Raw genomic sequence first — 19,894 nt, 5'->3', positions numbered from 1 at the left:
AACAACAACAACCTCCAGGATTATTATAAGATATTGGCGAGTAGGGTTAAAACCGAGATAAGGAAAGCCAAGAGGAATAATGAGGTATGGATAGCAAGGGAGGCGAAGACAAACCCCAAAGCATTCTACCAAATGTATTAAACTAAAACACAAGAAAAGATTGGACCAATACGGTCAGATACCAGCGAGCTCACTGATAACGACGGAGAAATGAGCAATAATTTGAATAAATATTTTTCAACAGTTTTCACCACCGAAAATTTAAACATGATACCCGAGGCACCGACTCTATTCAGAGATAGTGAACTAAACAAATTAAGTGAGATAGTAGTGACTAGTAACGATGTTAGTAAGCAAATAGACAAACTAAAGCCTAATAAGTCACCTGGTCCCGATGAGATATTTGCCAGAGTATTAAAGGAATGTAAGGAAGAGCTTAGTATGCCCTTAGCTAAGTTGTTTAACATGTCCTTAAAAACAGGTGTAGTACCAGAATCCTGGAGGATAGCGAATGTAATACCGATTTTCAAGAAGGGGGATAGATCACTATCCTCTAACTACCGCCCAATCAGTCTAACATCAATAGTAGGCAAATTACTGGAAGCAATCATTTCAAACTCTATTCGAAATCACCTGGAGAAGCACAGATTGATCAATGATTCCCAGCATGGCTTCACAAGCGGACGTTCTTGTCTAACTAATCTATTAACATTCTTTTCATCAGTTTTCGAATCGGTGGACGAGGGGCACAATTATGATGTGGTATATCTCGACTTTAGCAAAGCCTTCGACAGAGTCCCCCACGAAAGACTAATTAGAAAGGTAGAAGCTCATGGCATCAAAGGTAACATCCTTAAATGGATTAGGGCGTGGTTACAGGACAGGAAACAGCGAGTGAGCATTAACGGCACTAAGTCCCATTGGAGCAACGTCACAAGTGGAGTTCCCAAGGCTCAGTACTTGGACCATTATTATTTATTATATACATAAACGACATAGATATCGGCATAGACAGCAACATAAGTAAATTTGCTGATGACACTAAAATAGGACGTGTTATTAAATCTGACGAGGACTCAGCAAAACTACAGGAAGATCTAAACAAATTTTTCGAATGGTCTGAAAAATGGCAGATGAAATTCAACGTGGACAAATGTAAAGTACTCAGTATAGGAGATGTAAACAGGGAAACCAGATACCAGATGAACAACGATGCCATAGAGAAATCCGACTGCTAGAGAGATTTAGGAGTAATGATAAGTAGGAACCTTAAGCCAAGTAAGCAATGTGTTTTTGCTCGTAACAAGGCTAATAAAGTACTTGGGTTCATACAAAGGAGTGTTAGTTACAAGACTAGCGAGGTCATCCTAAAACTGTATCTTGCTCTTGTGAGACTGCATCTGGATTACGCAGTTCAGTTCTGGTCACCGTATTACAGAATGGATATAGAATCATTGGAAAGAATTCAGAGGAGAATGACAAGACTAATCCCGGGCATTAGGAACCTTGAGTATAGAGACAGGTTAAAGCATCTTAATTTGCACTCCCTCGAGAGACGTAGAGCGAGGGGCGACCTGATAGAGGTGTATAAGTGGAAGTCAGGGCTAAACAAAGGGGACATTACAAAGGTACTCAAACTATCCAACCAGGAGCGAACTCGTAACAATGGTTTTAAATTAGACAAATTTAGATTTAGGGGTGAAATAGGCAAACACTGGTTTGGAAACAGAGTTGTGGATGAATGGAACAAATTACCAAATATCATCATTAACTCGAATACGCTGAATAGCTTCAAATATAGGTTGGATGCTTATATGAGCAATAGGGGTTGGGTGTAAAGGGGACTGCCCAGTATGGGCCAATAGGCCCGCTGCAGTTTCCTCCATTCTTATGTTCTTCTGTTATCTCGATGTTAACCTTACTGGCCAATACCTTATAATAATCTTGGAGGTAATTATCACCACGATTGATTCTCTTACCTATTGTCTTTCTTTATCTAATAACACTCTTTAAATAATTATATATCCATTTGGGACTCTTGTTATTTGATGCCTTTGTGCATTAAATATCTCCTTATTTAAATTGTTATGTTAGTCTTCAATCTCATATAACGTGGCAGGTCACCCACTGTGGTCATGTTTTGTGTGGGTATTGTGGTCAGGTCAGCTAAAAAGGTGGGGTCACCCTCTGTGGGTACATTAATTGTGAGTTCACGTTATTTACACCCTCTCGTTGATCATGTACTTCACCCCCAAACCTTTCATCCAATCAAAGTTTGCTCCTCTGAAATTTGTAAATTAATAGAATTTTTCTTTCTGATATCAAGTTCTATTTTGAATCTCACTTCTTTGTGATCGTTATTAGCTAGTTCACTCTCTACACCGACATAACTAATGATGTTTTCTCGGTTTGACAGAACCAAATCTAGTATATTATTAATAATTAATAATTAATAATGGTTGCCCTCATGTAACAAGGAGGAGCCATAGGGTCACCTTGGCGGGAATTTTCTTAAGGTGTAGAAGCTTTCGCCTACACAACAACCACACCCTAAGTTAACAAGCTGAGTTACTCAGTGTCAAGGATTAGTCCAAAAAGACCGGACAGTTTGCCAACTGCACTGGCTAACCATTTTCCCAGAACACAATCCACAAATTGATTAACATCCAGGTTCCCAATTACTGCTGGATAGACAGAGGTAAATGGTGTCAAGAAATTTGCCCATAGTTTCATCCTGCCCGGGGATTGAACCCGGGACCACTCGTCTGCGAGGTGAGCATACTGACCTTTAGGCCACAGGTCACCACTACAACATTTACTTCAGGTGGGTTCGGCTATATGTTAATTTAGGATGCAGTCCTGAACTATTTCAAGGAACTCCTCTGATTCTGAGTTACCTGTAAGGTCGTTCAAATCTATTTGACTATAGTTAAAGTCTCCTACTGTACAGACTTTACTATCTCTAGATGCCCCATTGATTTCATCCCAAATAAGTTGTCCATCTACCCTATCAAAGTTAGGGGGTCAATATACTACACCTTTGATAAATTTTCCCTATCCTCGGTTAAGTCTATCCAATTTATTTCTGTATTCAATTTAGTTTTTATTTCCTTAATGATTCCACACTTCAAATTATCCCTGACATAGATTGCCACCCAACCGCCTTTCCTAATCTGTCGATCAGTATGAAATAATGTATAACTCTTAATGTGGTATTCGACAGGTAACTCTCGTGAGTCTAAGTTAATCCATGCTTTGGTGAAAGCTATTATATCGATATTTTCTTTACATATGCTCAGATTTCATCCTTTTTATTTTTCATACTTCTACGGCTTGCATAGTAGACATCTAAGTTGGCCATGAACTGAGTCCTCTCTCTGTCGCATTTTGGTTTTAACTCTGACTAATTTAGCTTTATTGTTGTTTCTAGCACAAGTTCTCTGTAACCTATCATTGTGTATCCTCGTGCCCACTGCAGTCTAATCGACCCTGCGCTCTCATGTTCCCGTAGCACTATAGAGTCAAGAGAGCCAGCTAATTTTGCCACCCCATCCCTAGATAAATGTACCACATCCCCAGCATAAAATTCCCTTCTACCGTCGTAGTTGTCCCAGTTGTCAATGAATGGGACGGATATTGACCTGCAATATCTGTCAAGATGGCAGTTGACAACAACTGCCCTTGACAACCATCAAGGCAGGACGCCACATACTGTACGACAGGGATCTCCCCTTCATCCTAATTCCTTCGTTAGTTGCCTTGTACTTATCAAGAGCTCCTCACTCCTACACCAGCCAATTTTCCCCACTCCAGCTCTCAGCAAACACACTCTCATCCTATTTTTGTCTTAAAAAAAAAGCTCGTTCTTGGAACCTTACCTGAGAATAACCGACAATTTGGGTTTTCTTACCTTCCTTGTCAGCCTTGTCCTTCATTATCTTACCATTCATTTCATCTTCAAAGTACTAAAGGAATTAGTACACTTAGATGATCTTCCTCGCGACCAGTCTTATCGACGCTCTCCTCACCACCTTCCAGTGGCAGGTGAGACGACAGAAAATTTTGTCATGATTTTCGTGTATCCGTGTTTTGCACATCCTACTGCATGAATAAATCTGCTTCTTCATGTAAACATAGAGACAAATTGCTGGTATCCATATCTGGGCTGCTGAAAACATTCTTTCCCTTCCTTGAGACTACGTGCTTGTTTCCACAATGTAATGTCTTGGACAGACCTTTTAGAATGTGATAAAGTTCTGGGTTGTTTTCATCCTCCCCTAGAAATGCATTCCAGTTTTTAAGAATCCTTTTGCCTGGGAGAACACACATTTGGACACTTCTCTCTCGTTTTCTCCTGGGGATATAATCATTGCAGATGATGTCAAGCCTCTTGCTCAAATTCTGCAGCTGGTACATCAAGTATTTCATAAAGACATTTTCTTCATATTCCAAAAAAGTTTTTAATACACCTGGTTTTAAAAAGTTCACAACAACAGCTCCATTGAGAAGCATAACTTCGACATCATGTGGTATCTGAGGATTTGTCGCCAAACTTTCCATGATTTGCCCAAGATTAGATTTTTTTTTCCTGATCGAGACTCCAAATTGCAACAATGGTTTTGTTGACGACAGCTTTTCATGACAGAAAAACTCTTCATGACTGCTGAACAACCCCGTACCTGGCAAGACAAACAGAGCTGTGAGAGGAGGGTACAATTTTTTGAGTGAGTCACTCTTGTTTATGATTTGAAACAATTCGTGCTGGTGGGCAGTTGAACAGCGGTAATCGGTTCTTGCAAATTGAATCAAAGAGTGATTTAGTTCTCTTTCTGATTCGATCTTGTACAAGACATGCGAAATTCTTTTGTCCAACTTGATCTATTTTCTATATAGTATCACTTTCTGATCAAAAATGCCATAGATAAATTTCCCATTTTCTCAAATGTGCTTTGAATACATTTAACCCGTTTGTGGTGCTGAGTACTTAGTATCTTTGAGTGATGAGTTTCCTGTACAGCATCAAAATCACGAATCATCCTTGCTATTTCTTATCCATAAACCATCAATCGAAGTAATTCAGAACAGTTTTCAGTCAGCCCTACGGTTCTTCCGTCCCCTTTGACACTCCTGTTGTTTTGCCTATGTGCTTGATTAATTGGAATTCCAGAAAATGCTCTGCAATTTATGTACTACGAATTCCTTGGCCAAATGTGGATGCTTCCTTGAAAGACTGAGCATATCACGCAGGTGAACTGGTAGCCAACGAGAACAGTGTAGACGATCCAAAGCAAAAGACAATGGAACAATTTTTGTTAAGGCATCCTTGTACCTATTGATATTCCCTTCACGTAAAGACTGCAAGAAAGTTAGAACATCAACACAAATCTAGTATCAGTGACCAGTACTGAAATTGTGGACTCTCGCCTATTCTCACAACACGCCAGGCATTTGGAAGACTACGTCTTGAGCATGTACGGCATTGATGAAAGAATCTTTCAAATGACAACCATCTTGCTCTTCTCAAATGGTCTGTCATCAAAATTCATTCATATAATGAAGCTTTACAGTGCAAGGGAGTTTCAATCTTTTAACACATAATCACCTATTTATACAGAATACTACAGGGAACTTCTTATAAAATGGTGGCTATTTTGAAAATGGCGGCCATATTAGATTTATATTCAAATGACCCTATATCTATTTTTATTCAGCTAGTAAAAGAACATCTTGACTGAAGGGATAATGGGAGAGAGGACGTGTGGGTTGAGCGTTTGTCCAGTTTAATGGCACGATTATAAGAATCTTGCTAGCCTTAAGCCAAATTTATGATGTGATATGATCCTATCATCATCATCCTCATCATCAATTATCATTATTATTATTTATTATTATTATTATTGTCCACGACTCAGCTACATTACCCCTTGTTGGGATGACTTCCTTTATAATCATACCAACTATTTGTAATCTAGTGAACTAATATATGCGTGCGCTCAAGCCCTTGTGGCAGAATAATATTATTTTAAAGTCACTCAGTTGTCCTGCTGGTCTTGGTCTTGCTGGCACTCGTTGGTGCTGCCTGGAAAGTTCAGCATTTTTATTTGTCCTTTTATCTTTTGTTTTCTTTTCTATTTTCCATCAATTGGTTGTTGGCATCGCTGTGTACACTATATCCCCCTATGATTAGTGAATCATATGCACAATCAAAGTCCATTAGAAAACACAGAAAAACCATTCTTTGTGACACCAATATTGTATTTTTATTACTCCCGGGCACTCAAGCCTGTTGCTTCCTGTAAATATTTTCCACTTGAATTATTATAAAGTTTCCACATCAGCCACTGTTGTCACTATGAAATGCCTTAGCTAAAGGTACAGTACGTACGACATTCTATGGACGGTCAATCTCAGCCACACTGTACAATCACGAGTAACAATAAAAATGCGACGTCGATTTACACATTCGCATCACTAAGACGATCTTTGATGCACATATGCATTCACTCTATGCTTTCTGACGCTCATCAACGAAAGCCCAATTGTCAACAAGCTTTGTTACGAAACGATCCGCACAATCGAAATATTAGTTATTTACATTGGCGTATCTGTCTTTGTGGCTGCAATATCTAATGCATCAACTCCTCAGAAGTTACTGAAATTTACTCCAGAAATGTACTCTTCCCTTTCTCCAAGTTCGTAGGTAATTTATCTTTTTATTATATTTAGAACGAAAAGATAATTTAAACTATTTCTTCGTCGTCATATATGTATGCAGTGGTAAAATGATGGTGCCTGATTGGCTAATTCCTAAGTAGTATGAGACGAGTAGCAATTAAAACTACCATTGTGCTTCGAAGCAAAAAAATAAAGTCTTTGATAGAAGTAAACGAAATTTTGCTGGGTTACCTGTAGTGCAGCATAATGCAGCTGGAGACCAGTAAACTTTTTTTACTTCTTACCTGTGCCTGAGTCATAATCGTCCCCTGGAGCCGTCCAGGTGATGTTCATGGTTGAGTGTGAATAAGTCACCTGCAGGTCTGTGACCCGGGATGGTGGTAGAGCATCATCTCCAGTTGGGGTCTGAGTTACCTGTAATGTATTGTTAATTTATTCTCTCGGGCATTCTCTTGTTGTAATACAAGATGAATATTATATGGCTGACATTAATAATACTGTGGCTGACATCACTGTAAAGTAATACTGTGGCTGACATCACTTTAAAGTAATACTGTGGCTGACATTACTGTAAATTAATACTGTGGCTGACATAACTATAAAACTGGCTGACATCACTGCAATACTGTTGCTTACATTATTAATACTGTGCCTGACATCACTTAATGATGTGGCAGACATTACTAATACTGTGGCTAACATCACAAACAATGTGACTGATATCACTGTTATACTGTAGCTGATATCACTAATACTGTTACTGGACTGACATCAGTGTAAAAGTGTTTCTAATATCACCGTTATACTGTGGTTGATAGCCTTATGTCATATATATATGTAACTGGTTGGAATTCCTATTGGGGTTTATTTAAATGGATGGTATTTTCAGTGGAAGGGCCCCCTAGGATACCGAACCAGCACAAACAAAATTAATGAAGTATTTACCGTGACCTGGACTGGTGGTCCTGAGATTGGGGTTAAAGAGACGCACTGGTAATGATATGACACTTGTATTAATTAACAGCACCAACCTTACAACAGTAAAACAATATTAATTGCATAAGAGATAACAATTCATTTGGATTAACCCCTCAACATAGCTTACATTGCTAGACACCACTATTACTAGCACAATAATTCATTTGGATTAATTTCTCAGCACTTCTTTCATCGCTAGACACTCAGCTTAGAAAAAATGTACCTGGTTCCATTGTGAGCTCACCAGCTTAGGAGTTGCTGAGTTTAAGCCCAGTGACACTCCCATTAAAACGCAACCCGACGTATCTTTAACTCGCAGCACCTCGACACACATATCCAAAACATAACATAGTGGTCTGGAAAACCCCACAAATAAAATTAACCCCCCTGAAAATATTAGTTCTTAATTCATTATACTGCAAAAAGATAGAAGATTATAATCAATAACCTGCACAAGAACATGGGTCAGACATAATGGCCTGATATCACCAGAGTCCAAATCATCAGGCACATACATGAAACCCCGAATTGTGTGAACCGAAAAAATCACTCATGACTCGTCAGGGGGCGGCTCATCCGCTTATTCTTATTACTTTACTTCTGGGTTCATGAGTCATGTGTGCTGTTCTCCACCATACCCGTAACCGTGCTCCACGACACTGGCCCGGAATACACTATTACTGTCAAGTTGTACTACATACATAGCACCAAACAACCATTTAAAAAGTACTCCCACCTCCGGAGTGTAAGATCAACCATCAGGGTCGTCGACCTCACACCAGGACTTGGCTAGACAAACCACATACACCCATAGTTGAAGAGAGATGAAGGTACCTAATAGAAGAATCCGCACCGATATTCGGTGGGCATACAGTACAGTACTTCTTAGCTCCATGGGAATATCTGTCTCCCAGAGTTCAACCTTTCACTCCACTCATCCTGCACCCAGGGCAAACTTCTCTCCCAGTTACTTTAAAGGAGGGGGAGAGCGGAAGAGTTAATCCTGCCCAGTTAGGTCAGGTCATCGTACAACCTGGTGTACCTTGCCCCAGCTAGAAGAGAGATTTAGTTTTCCCTCCTAAGAAATTTCTTTAGCTGTGGTGTTATGTCGTGTTGGCTTGCTGCCAGTCTCAGCGGGGTTACTACACGTGTGTGGCACGCATCTGTCTATCCTGGGAGATCCGGGTGAAAACCAGGTTGACCATGTGGGGCCAGCACCAGTCGCCTTCATATTCACTAGTAACGTCTACTTTGCACAGTTAGACTTAATATAAAAGTTTACTCTACACACATACTGTAAACTCACTAGTAACGCTTCATGTACACACAGACTCACGAGTAGGCTTAAAGTTTCCTGTACACATATAGACACGTTAGTAATGTGTACTGTACACACAGACTCACGAGTAGGCTTAATGTTTCCTGTACACACATAGACACGTTAGTAATGTGTACTGTACACACAGACATATAAAAACATAAGAAAATAAGGAGTCTGCAATAGGCCGGTTGGCCTGTGCATGGCAGCTCCTGTCGAGAGTTACTACCACTCTCTTTCATCCATGAATCTATCTAGCCTCCTTTTAAAACTCTCCAGCATTCCAGCACTTACTAGAAGGTTGCTAAGCTTATTCCACTAGTCTACCACCCTATGTGTGAACCAGTTCCTTCCTATCTCCCTCCTAAACCTAGACTTATCCAACTTAAATCCGTTGCTATGAGTCCAAACCTGCTCGGATATTATAAGAACTTTATCTATATTTCCATTATTGATTCCTTTCACCCACTTAAATACTTCTATCAGATCTCCCCTCACTCTTCGTCTTTCTAGGGAATGCAAGTTAAGTTTCTTTAACCTATCCTGATATGGAAGGTTTCTAAGTCCAGGAATCATTTTTGTCATTCTTCGCTGCACCGACTCTAGTGAATTTATATCCATTCTATAATAGGGGCACCAGAACTGAACGCATAATCGAGGTGCGGCCTGACTAGCGCAAGATATAGTTGCAATAAGACCTCTGCACTCTTGTTACTTACACTTCTAGATATAAAACCCAATACTCTGTTTGCCTTATTTCGAACATTAACGCACTGTTTTCTAGGCCGTGGTCCGGGCTTACAAGTACCCCTAGGTCTCTTTCATAAGTCGACTTCTCTAGGATGATGTTGTTAAGGCTGTATGCATTATAAGTATTTGTTCTTCCAATATTAAGTACGCTGCACTTGTTGGTGTTGAATTTCATTTGCCACTTTTCAGACCACCCCTGCAGTTTATTTAGATCCTCCTGTAATGCATTTGCATCCTGCCCTGAATTAATCTGCCGCCCTATTTTGGTGTCATCCGAGAACTTGATTATTTCACTGCTGATCTCAGTATCTAGATCGTCTTTGTAGATTATGAACAAGAGTGGGCCCAGTACTGACCCTTGGGGAACCCCACTAGTTACACAGCCCCACTCAGAGTTCACACCATCTACGCTGACCCTGTGTGTTCTATCGGTGAGCTATGATTTTATCCAATTTACAACTTTCCCCTCGATACCACGAGCCTTAGCTTTTTTCAGAAGCCTCTGATGCGGTATTCTGTCAAACGCTTTGCTAAAGTCTAAGTAAATAACATCGTATTTTTTTTCATTATCTACTGCCTCGAAGACTTTCCCAAAAAATGACACTAGATTTGTTAGACAATATTTTCCCTTTGTAAACCAATGTTGAGATGTTTTTTTCTAAATGCGATCGGATGCTATTTGCTATAATTGATTCAAGAAATTTCCCCACTACTGACGTGAAACTAATCATCCTGTAATTTGACGCTGATGCTGTCTCACTTTTTGAATATGGGTACTACATTTGCCTGTTTCCACGAGTCTGGCACAACTCCCGTTTCTAGTGATTTTGTAAATAAATTTACGAAGGGTCCGTTAATCTGTTCCTTACACTCTTTCAAAACTCGAGGGAAAATTTCATCCGGCCCTGGGGATTTTGTCTTCTTTAATTTATTTATCTTCTTAAGAATATCCTCTTTTCTGATAGTGATATTCTTTAATTTCTCTTCTTCATTTCCCCTAAATATCAGTTCCACCTCTGGAATTTCCTCGTGAATTTCTTCTGTGAAAACTGATAAAAAGTAGCTGTTTAATGCTTTACTTATTTCCTCACTATCATCGATCACTTCCCCTCTCTCTGACTTTAAAGGCCCCACTTTGTCCTTGACCTTTTTGCTATATACCTGGAAAAATCCCTTGGGATTCGCCTTGGATTCGCTTTCTATCCTGGTTTCGTAGTCCCTCTTTGCCTTCCTTACATTTGTCTTAACATTCCTACATAGTTCATTATACCTATTTCTGAGCTGCTCCTCCCCTCCCTTTAATTTCTTATAAATTCCTTTCTTTATTCCTATGTCATGTTTAAGTGTTCTGGTCATCCATCTTGGCTCATTCTTATTTGACCTAATTTTTCTTTATGGTATATTTTATTCCTGTGCTTTACGTAGTGTACTAGTGAATATATTATAGTCATGATCAATTGTTGTGTCGCCTTTGACCTCACCCATTCCTACCGGGGAATACCGTGACTGTTCCCAGGTGACCTCACCTAGGTAGCTTCTTCACCCCTGACAATCCACCAACCGAAAGTTTGGGACTCTGACCATACTGTCATTGATTTTTGTTTCCCAATTTAGGGTGAACCTGATTTCTCTGTGATCACTGTTCCCTAGTTCTTCTCTGATAATATTTTCTTTATTTGTTAATGCTAGTTCTAATATATTGTCACCTCAAGTAGGTTCTGTAATTAGTCATTTAAAAAAAATTGTCCTGTCTTCAGATTCATAGTCATCTACATTGTTGTCCCAATCAATATTTCTTTAGTTGAAATCCCCCATAATGCACAGATTGCTGTATTTTGCTGCCCTATTCATTTTATGCCATATGGACTGAGGTCCTTCTTTCCCAAGACTTGGGAGCCTGTAAATTACTCCCATAATTAGTTTTTCTCTTCGTTCCACAATATCTACCAATACAGACTCGGTTCCTATTTCACACTTTATTGAATTATTAATACAACATTTTAATGCAGACTCACAGTAACGGCTACTGTTTACACATTGACTCATCAGTAATGTCTGCCTGTAGACTCATTATTAACGTCTGCCTGTACACACATAGACACACTAGTAATGTCTACTGTACACACACAGACACACTAGTAACGTCTACTGTACACACACAGACACACTAGTAACGTTTACTGTACACACACAGACACACTAGTAACGTCTACTGTGCACACACAGACACAATAGTAATGTCTACTGTACACACACAGACACACTAGTAACGTCTACTGTACACACACAGACACACTAGTAACGTCTACTGTACACACACAGACACACTAGTAACGTCTACTGTACACACACAGACACACTAGTAACGTCTAGTACAGACATGTCTACTGTACACACACAGACACACTAGTAACGTCTACTGTACACACACAGACACACTAGTAACGTCTACTGTACACACACAGACACACTAGTAACGTCTAGTGTGCACACACAGACACAATAGTAATGTCTACTGTACACACACAGACACACTAGTAACGTCTACTGTACACACACACACACTAGTAACGTCTACTGTACACACACAGACACACTAGTAACGTCTAGTGTGCACACACAGACACAATAGTAATGTCTACTGTACACACACAGACACACTAGTAACGTACACACACAGACACACTAGTACTGTGTACACACACAGACACAATAGTAATGTCTACTGTACACACACAGACACAATAGTAATGTGTACTGTACACACATTCTGTGGATTTAATAGTAACGTGTCCAGTACACACAGGGATTTACTAGTAACGTCTACTGTACTCTTATAGACTCACTAGTAACGTCTCCGTTCACACAGACTCACCTGTAACGTCTCCAGTACACTGTTAATTGCAACGTATCTCATGATAGAACTACCCTGAACAACCAATTACTAAATGAGCTTTACTCCACAGCTGGAAGTACTGTAGCTGAGTATATTGCATTTTTTATATATATTGTTTGATTATGTAATTTCTTAGACGAGAATTACATTGTTTTTTGTGGGAATAGTTAAAACATTAAATTCTGTAATACTGTAGCAGTATTAACAATGGCATGTAAGTACGACGTTTGGGTCAGACTGCTCAACGCAACCCATAAAAGCCAACGGATTCAGAGCCGAGTCAGTGCATACAAACTTTGGGTAGTCTTCAGACCTACACCACTGGTCTGCGTTGTCAGTTCACTTCAGTCTTCGATCGGGTGATGTTCTCCTGGTATTCATTGTTGAGGCTAGCTGGCTGTTTTGGTGTTTTGTGTATTTATTTTCTTGAATCATGTATTGATTTGGTTGTCAGTGTTATTGGCAACCCTCAAGTAATCTAGTATGTTCATGTGATTAGCTTTATTTAATTGTTATTAGTGGTAAGCGTTTGTAAGTATAGTTATACATATATTTAAGTTTCTTTACTCCAATCATCAGTTATTCAGCTATTAAAAGGAGTTACATTTAATCCATACATTGCACCGTAGTTGGAGTTGTTCTCGATACAAATTACAGTAACGTCTACTGTACACACATACTGTGGACTCACTAGTAACGTCTACTGTACACACATACTGTGGACTCACTAGTAACGTCTACTGTACACACATACTGTGGACTCACTAGTAACGTCTACTGTACACACATACTGTGGACTCACTAGTAACGTCTACTGTACACACATACTGTGGACTCACTTGTAACGTCTACTGTACACACATACTGTGGACTCACTAGTAACGTCTACTGTACACACATACGCACTAGTAACGTCTACTGTACACACATACGCACTCGTAACATCTACTGTACACACATACTGTGGACTCACTAGTAACGTCTACTGTACACACATACTGTGGACTCACTAGTAACGTCTACTGTACACACATACTGTGGACTCACTAGCAACGTCTACTGTACGCACATACTGTGGACTCACTAGTAACGTCTACTGTACGCACACTGTACGCACTAGTAACGTCTACTGTACACACATACTGTCCATCTACTGTCATACTGTGGACTCACTAGTAACGTCTACTGTACACACATACTGTGGACTCACTAGTAACGTCTACTGTACACACATACTGTGGACTCACTAGTCTACTGTACACACATACTGTGGACTCACTAGTAACGTCTACTGTACGCACATACTGTGGACTCACTAGTAACGTCTACTGTACGCACATACATAAGAACATAAGAACATAAGAATGGAGGAAACTGCAGCGGGCCTATTGGCCCATACTGGGCAGTCCCGTTTACACCCAACCCCTATTGCTCATATGAGCATCCAACCTATGTTTGAAGCTATTCAGCGTATTCGAGTTAATGATGATATTTGGTAACTTGTTCCATTCATCCACTACTCTGTTTCCAAACCAGTGTTTACCTATTTCACGCCTAAATCTAAATTTGTCTAATTTAAAACCATTGTTACGAGTTCGCTCCTGGTTGGATAGTTTGAGTACCTTTGTAATGTCCCCTTTGTTTAGCCCTGCCTTCCACTTATACACCTCTATCAGGTCGCCCCTCGCTCTACGTCTCTCAAGGGAGTGCAAATTAAGATGCTTTAACCTGTCTCTATACTCAAGGTTCCTAATGCCCGGGATTAGTCTTGTCATTCTCCTCTGAATTCTTTCCAAGGATTCTATATCCATTCTGTAATAGGTGACCAGAACTGAACTGCGTAATCCAGGTGTGGTCTCACAAGAGCAAGATACAGTTTTAGGATGACCTCGCTAGTCTTGTAACTAACACTCCTTTGTATGAACCCAAGTACTTTATTAGCCTTGTTACGAGCAAAAACACATTGTTTACTTGGCTTAAGGTTCCTACTTATCATTACTCCTAAATCTCTCTCGCAGTCGGATTTCTCTATGGCATCGTTGTTCATCTGGTATCTGGTTTCCCTGTTTACATCTCCTATACTGAGTACTTTACATTTGTCCACGTTGAATTTCATCTGCCATTTTTCAGACCATTCGAAAAATTTGTTTAGATCTTCCTGTAGTTTTGCGAGTCCTCGTCAGATTTGATAACACGTCCTATTTTAGTGTCATCAGCAAATTTACTTATGTTGCTGTCTATGCCGATATCTATGTCGTTTATGTATATAATAAACAATAATGGTCCAAGTACTGAGCCTTGGGGAACTCCACTTGTGACGTTGCTCCAATGGGACTTAGTGCCGTTAATGCTCACTCGCTGTTTCCTGTCCTGTAACCACGCCCTAATCCATTTAAGGATGTCACCTTTGATGCCATGAGCTTCTACCTTTCTAATTAGTCTTTCGTGGGGGACTCTGTCGAAGGCTTTACTAAAGTCGAGATATACCACATCATAATTGTGCCCCTCGTCCACCGATTCGAAAACTGATGAAAAGAATGTTAATAGATTAGTTAGGCAAGAACGTCCGCTTGTGAAGCCATGCTGGGAATCATTGATCAATCTGTGCTTCTCCAGGTGATTTCGAATAGAGTTTGAAATGATTGCTTCCAGTAATTTGCCTACTATTGATGTTAGACTGATTGGGCGGTAGTTAGAGGATAGTGATCTATCCCCCTTCTTGAAAATCGGTATTACATTCGCTATCCTCCAGGATTCTGGTACTACACCTGTTTTTAAGGACATGTTAAACAACTTTGCTAAGGGCATACTAAGCTCTTCCTTACATTCCTTTAATACTCTGGCAAATATCTCATCGGGACCAGGTGACTTATTAGGCTTTAATTTGTCTATTTGCTTACTAACATCGTTACTAGTCACTACTATCTCACTTAATTTGTTTTCTTCACTATCTCTGAATAGAGTCGGTGCCTCGGGTATCATGTTTAAATTTTCGGTGAAAACTGTTGAAAAATATTTATTCAAATTATTGCTCACTGTTGAAAAATCTTTCTCGTGTTTTAGTTTGATACATTTGGTAGAATCCTTTGGGGTTTGTCTTCGCCTCCTTACTATCCTTACCTCATTTTTCCTCTTTGCTTTCCTTTATCTCGGTTTTAACCTTACTGCCAATACCCTATAATAGTCCCGGAGGTGAATTTCGCCACGATTTATCCTTCTACCTATAGCCTTCCTTTGGCCAATGATGTTCTTTAAATAATTATTTATCCATTTAGGGTCGTTTTTGTCTGATCTGAGTTTTTTGTATGGTATGTTCTGCCTTTGTGCATTAAGTAACTCACTATTTAAATTGTCGTGGAACTCGGCAATCTCAGATCTCGTTATGAGGTCGGTGTCATCTGTCAGGTTCACGGCCAAGCGCGACACCCCCTCTCTCAGCTGCCTCTTTAAACTGTCAAAGTTTGCCCTTCTGAAATCTGGTACTTTAGTGGAATTTTCCTTACGTCTGCCCTGAAAATCTAACTGGAATCGAATTTCTTTGTGATCGCTGTTTGCAAGTTTGTTCCCTACCTCGACATTGCTAATGAGGTTTTCTCTGTTCGACAGAACTAATTCCAGTATATTATTACCCCGTGTGGGTTTGGTTATATGTTGACTTAGGAAACAGTCCTGGATCGTCTCGAGAAAATCCTCTGATTCTGAGTTTCCCGTATGGTCAGTCCAATCTATTTGGCCAAGGTTAAAGTCGCCTACTATACAGACTTTGTTGTGTATGGAAGCCCTGCGCATTTCTTCCCAGATAAGTCGCTCATTGATGCTATCAAGATTGGGGGGTCTATATATTACTCCTGTGATTAATTTTTCCCGACCGTTGCTTAATTCTATCCAAATTGTTTCTCTATTCCTCTCAGTTTTTATTTCCTTATTTATTTCACACTTAAGATTATCCCTAACATAGATTGCTACTCCGCCTCCTTTCCTGGTCTGCCTATCGGTATGGAACAGTTTGTAACCCGCAATTTGGTATTCGACTGGTAATTCACGTGTGTCTAGGTTGATCCATGTTTCAGTGAATGCAATTATATCGATTTTTTCGGTACATACCAAGGCCCTAATATCATCCATTTTGTTTCTCATGCTTCTACTGTTCGCGTAGTATACATTTAAGTTAGTCGTGTTCTGAGTCCTCCCCTTACCGCGTTTAGTTTTAAACTGCCTGTCTAATTTAGTTTTGTCATCATTCCTAACACTATTTCCCTGTAATCTTTCGCCTTGTTTACCTGCTCCCACTGCAGTCTCCTCCACCCCCGTGCCCATATGTTCTCTTAGCAGTTTAAAGACTTCCATATCTTTTGAACTGCCCCCTCTAGAGCCCCAGCCAGGGTTGCTACTCCATCCCTTGACAGGTGCACTCCATCCCTAGCATAAAGGTCCCTTCTGCCATAGAAGTTGTCCCAGTTGTCAATGAATGGGACTGATATTGACTTGCAATATCTGTCAAGACGGTCGTTGACACCAACTGCCCTTGACAACCATTCACTGCCAACTCCCCTTCTAGGCAGGACACCTCATATGATAGGGATCCCTCCCTTAGTCCTAATACGATCTATGGCTGCCTTGAACTTATGAAGAAGTTCCTCGCTCCTACACTGGCCAATATCATTGCCTCCTGCACTGAGGCAGATAATGGGTTTGTTCTCATTACCAGACAAGATATTGTCCATCCTGTCAATTATATCCCCCACCCCAGCTCCTGGCAAACACACCCTCATCCTATTTTTGTTTTTACCACAAAAGGCCCTGTCCATGTACCTTACCTGTGAGTCACCAACAATTAAAGTTTTTATACCTTCCTTGTCATCCCTGCCCCTGACTGTACTAACGTCCAATTCGTCTATCAAGGGACTGAACGGGTTGGTACACTTAGCTGTTGTTGTCGTTGTTGTCGTATCCTTCGTGTGCTTCTTCACCACCAGCTTTGTCTTCCCATTACTCACAATTTTCCACTCGCTTGATTTTTCGTCAGACACTGGCTTTACTCGTCCAGTCTCTGCTTTTAACTTCGCCAGCTCTTTCCTTAATTTCAGGTTCTCCAACGTGGCCCTCTCAATTTCTAACTTGGCCCTCGCCAATTCTTCAATGGACCACCCCAGTTTGGTCAACAAACTCTCCTACCCAAGACCGCACATAGCACTGGCCATAGCTGATAATTATCCCTCCGGAGCTAACCCTGCCGTGACCTTTCCCCTAGTGAGGTCAGAACACAACTGTGGACTCACTAGTAACGTCTACTGTACACACATACTGTGGACTCACTAGTAACGTCTACTACACACACATACTGTGGACTCACTAGTAACGTCTACTGTACACACATACGCACTAGTAACATTTACTGTACACACATAGACGCACTAGTAACGTTTCCTGTACGCGCATACTCGCTAGTAACGTCTACTATACATACACAGACCCACTGGTAACGTCTCCTGTATACACAGACTCACTAGTAACGTCTCCTGTATACACAGACTCACTAGTAACTGTATCTCCTGTATACACAGACTCACTAGTAACGTCTACTGTATACACAGACTCACTAGTAACGTCTCCTGTATACACAGACTCACTAGTAACGTCTACTGTATACACAGACTCACTAGTAACGTCTCCTGTATACACAGACTCACTAGTAACGTCTCCTGTATACACAGACTCACTAGTAACGTCTCCTGTATACACAGACTCACTAGTAACGTCTCCTGTATACACAGACTCTAGTAACGTCTACTGTATCTCACTATACACAGACTCACTAGTAACGTCTCCTGTATACACAGACTCACTAGTAACGTCTCCTGTATACACAGACTCACTAGTAACGTCTCCTGTATACACAGACTCACTAGTAACGTCTCCTGTCTACACAGACTCACTAGTAACGTCTCCTGTATACACAGACTCACTAGTAACGTCTGCTGTATACACAGACTCACTGGTAACGTCTACTGTATACACAGACTCACTAGTAACGTCTCCTGTCTACACAGACTCACTAGTAACGTCTCCTGTATACACAGACTCACTAGTAACGTCTACTGTATACACAGACTTACTAGTAACGTCTCCTGTATACACAGACTCACTAGTAATGTCTACTGTACCTCAAGAGATATTTAGTAAGGGGGAAGGTTTAGGATTTATCTGGAAATTCAGTATTAGTTAATATAGGCAATAAGCTTCGATCCGACTCTGCACTCCATTCATGTTGGTTTAATTATACAGAGTTGACATTCTACGTGTTGTCTCACCTGGACTGATCCTCCTGAAGCAAAGCGGAAGAAATCACCTGTAGGGGTGGCTGCGGCTGGGTCTAGGGGTACCACACTCCCACAACAGTAATCGCCTCTCTCTGTCACATCACCACAAGTTTTAGTTCATATACGGTATAAGTAAATCTCTGGAGCAGTTATGACTGAGATATCAGGTTTTATTTTTCAATATTTGTTTGATATCTAACTTAACTAAGATATACTCCATTTTGAAATATAGACAGAAATATAAAAGAAAGGAATTTTTTTTTCGCCGATCAGGCGGTTGATCTGTCCACTGTTAATATAAGATAAAACCGGGGATCGGGAAACCTGTGATGTTTGGTAAGGTCTATCTAGGCCGAGGGTCAAACCCCTGACATAGTGGTGAGATGTATGCTATGCCGTGCGCATTAGCACTTTATCAGCAACACACCCATTGACCTAACATATACCGTACTAAGAAATATTTGAAATCAATCATTTATCTAAGATATCCCACACTATTTAAATAATATCATGCTCCAATAAAAAGTATATCTTATTATTTAACCAATGGGTACCAAGGACTACCAAGCAACTCCTCGTGGCTACCTACCCAGTGGGTCGACAGGTAAGGCTCGGCGCGTGCGGTCAGCGGGAAGGAGGGACCTTTTGCGCGAGGTAATGAAACCGTTGTTGATTAACGCATTGCCATCATCCCACACCTGTGTTGACCAGAAAAAATGATGAGATTAGTGCCCCACACACACAGTATTTCTTACATAATACTCAATACTATAAGTACAAATATCCATTCAGGTTTTGAGTATAGGTGCAGTAACTGTTTTGTGGTGGCTGTCGTAACATGGTATATATAATGTTACAATACAAAGCCAGTTTTTAGCCAGCTCCTCCCATAACAATTTCTTTAACCTATTTAATAAGGAAAATTACATTAAATGTTCAAACTTATTATTTATTTAC

The 19,894-nt window shown here is 40.3% G+C and overlaps 1 long non-coding RNA gene across 1 annotated transcript; it reads right to left on the bottom strand.

The window, feature by feature from the left end:
• Positions 1-6,957: 6,957 nt before the first annotated feature.
• LOC121859956 lies at positions 6,958-19,670 on the bottom strand. Its single transcript, XR_006087790.1, has 3 exons — positions 19,527-19,670; positions 18,929-19,029; positions 6,958-7,089 (listed from the first exon to the last, which is right to left on the bottom strand). It is a non-coding gene; the product is annotated as an uncharacterized LOC121859956 (long non-coding RNA).
• Positions 19,671-19,894: the final 224 nt, after the last annotated feature.

Source organism: Homarus americanus, unplaced genomic scaffold (assembly GCF_018991925.1).
Source record: "Homarus americanus isolate GMGI-L3 unplaced genomic scaffold, GMGI_Hamer_2.0 scaffold28375, whole genome shotgun sequence".
NCBI lineage: Eukaryota > Metazoa > Arthropoda > Malacostraca > Decapoda > Nephropidae > Homarus > Homarus americanus.
The sequence above is the reverse complement of the archived record's forward strand: the minus strand, read 5'-3'. Positions and strand labels throughout refer to the sequence as shown.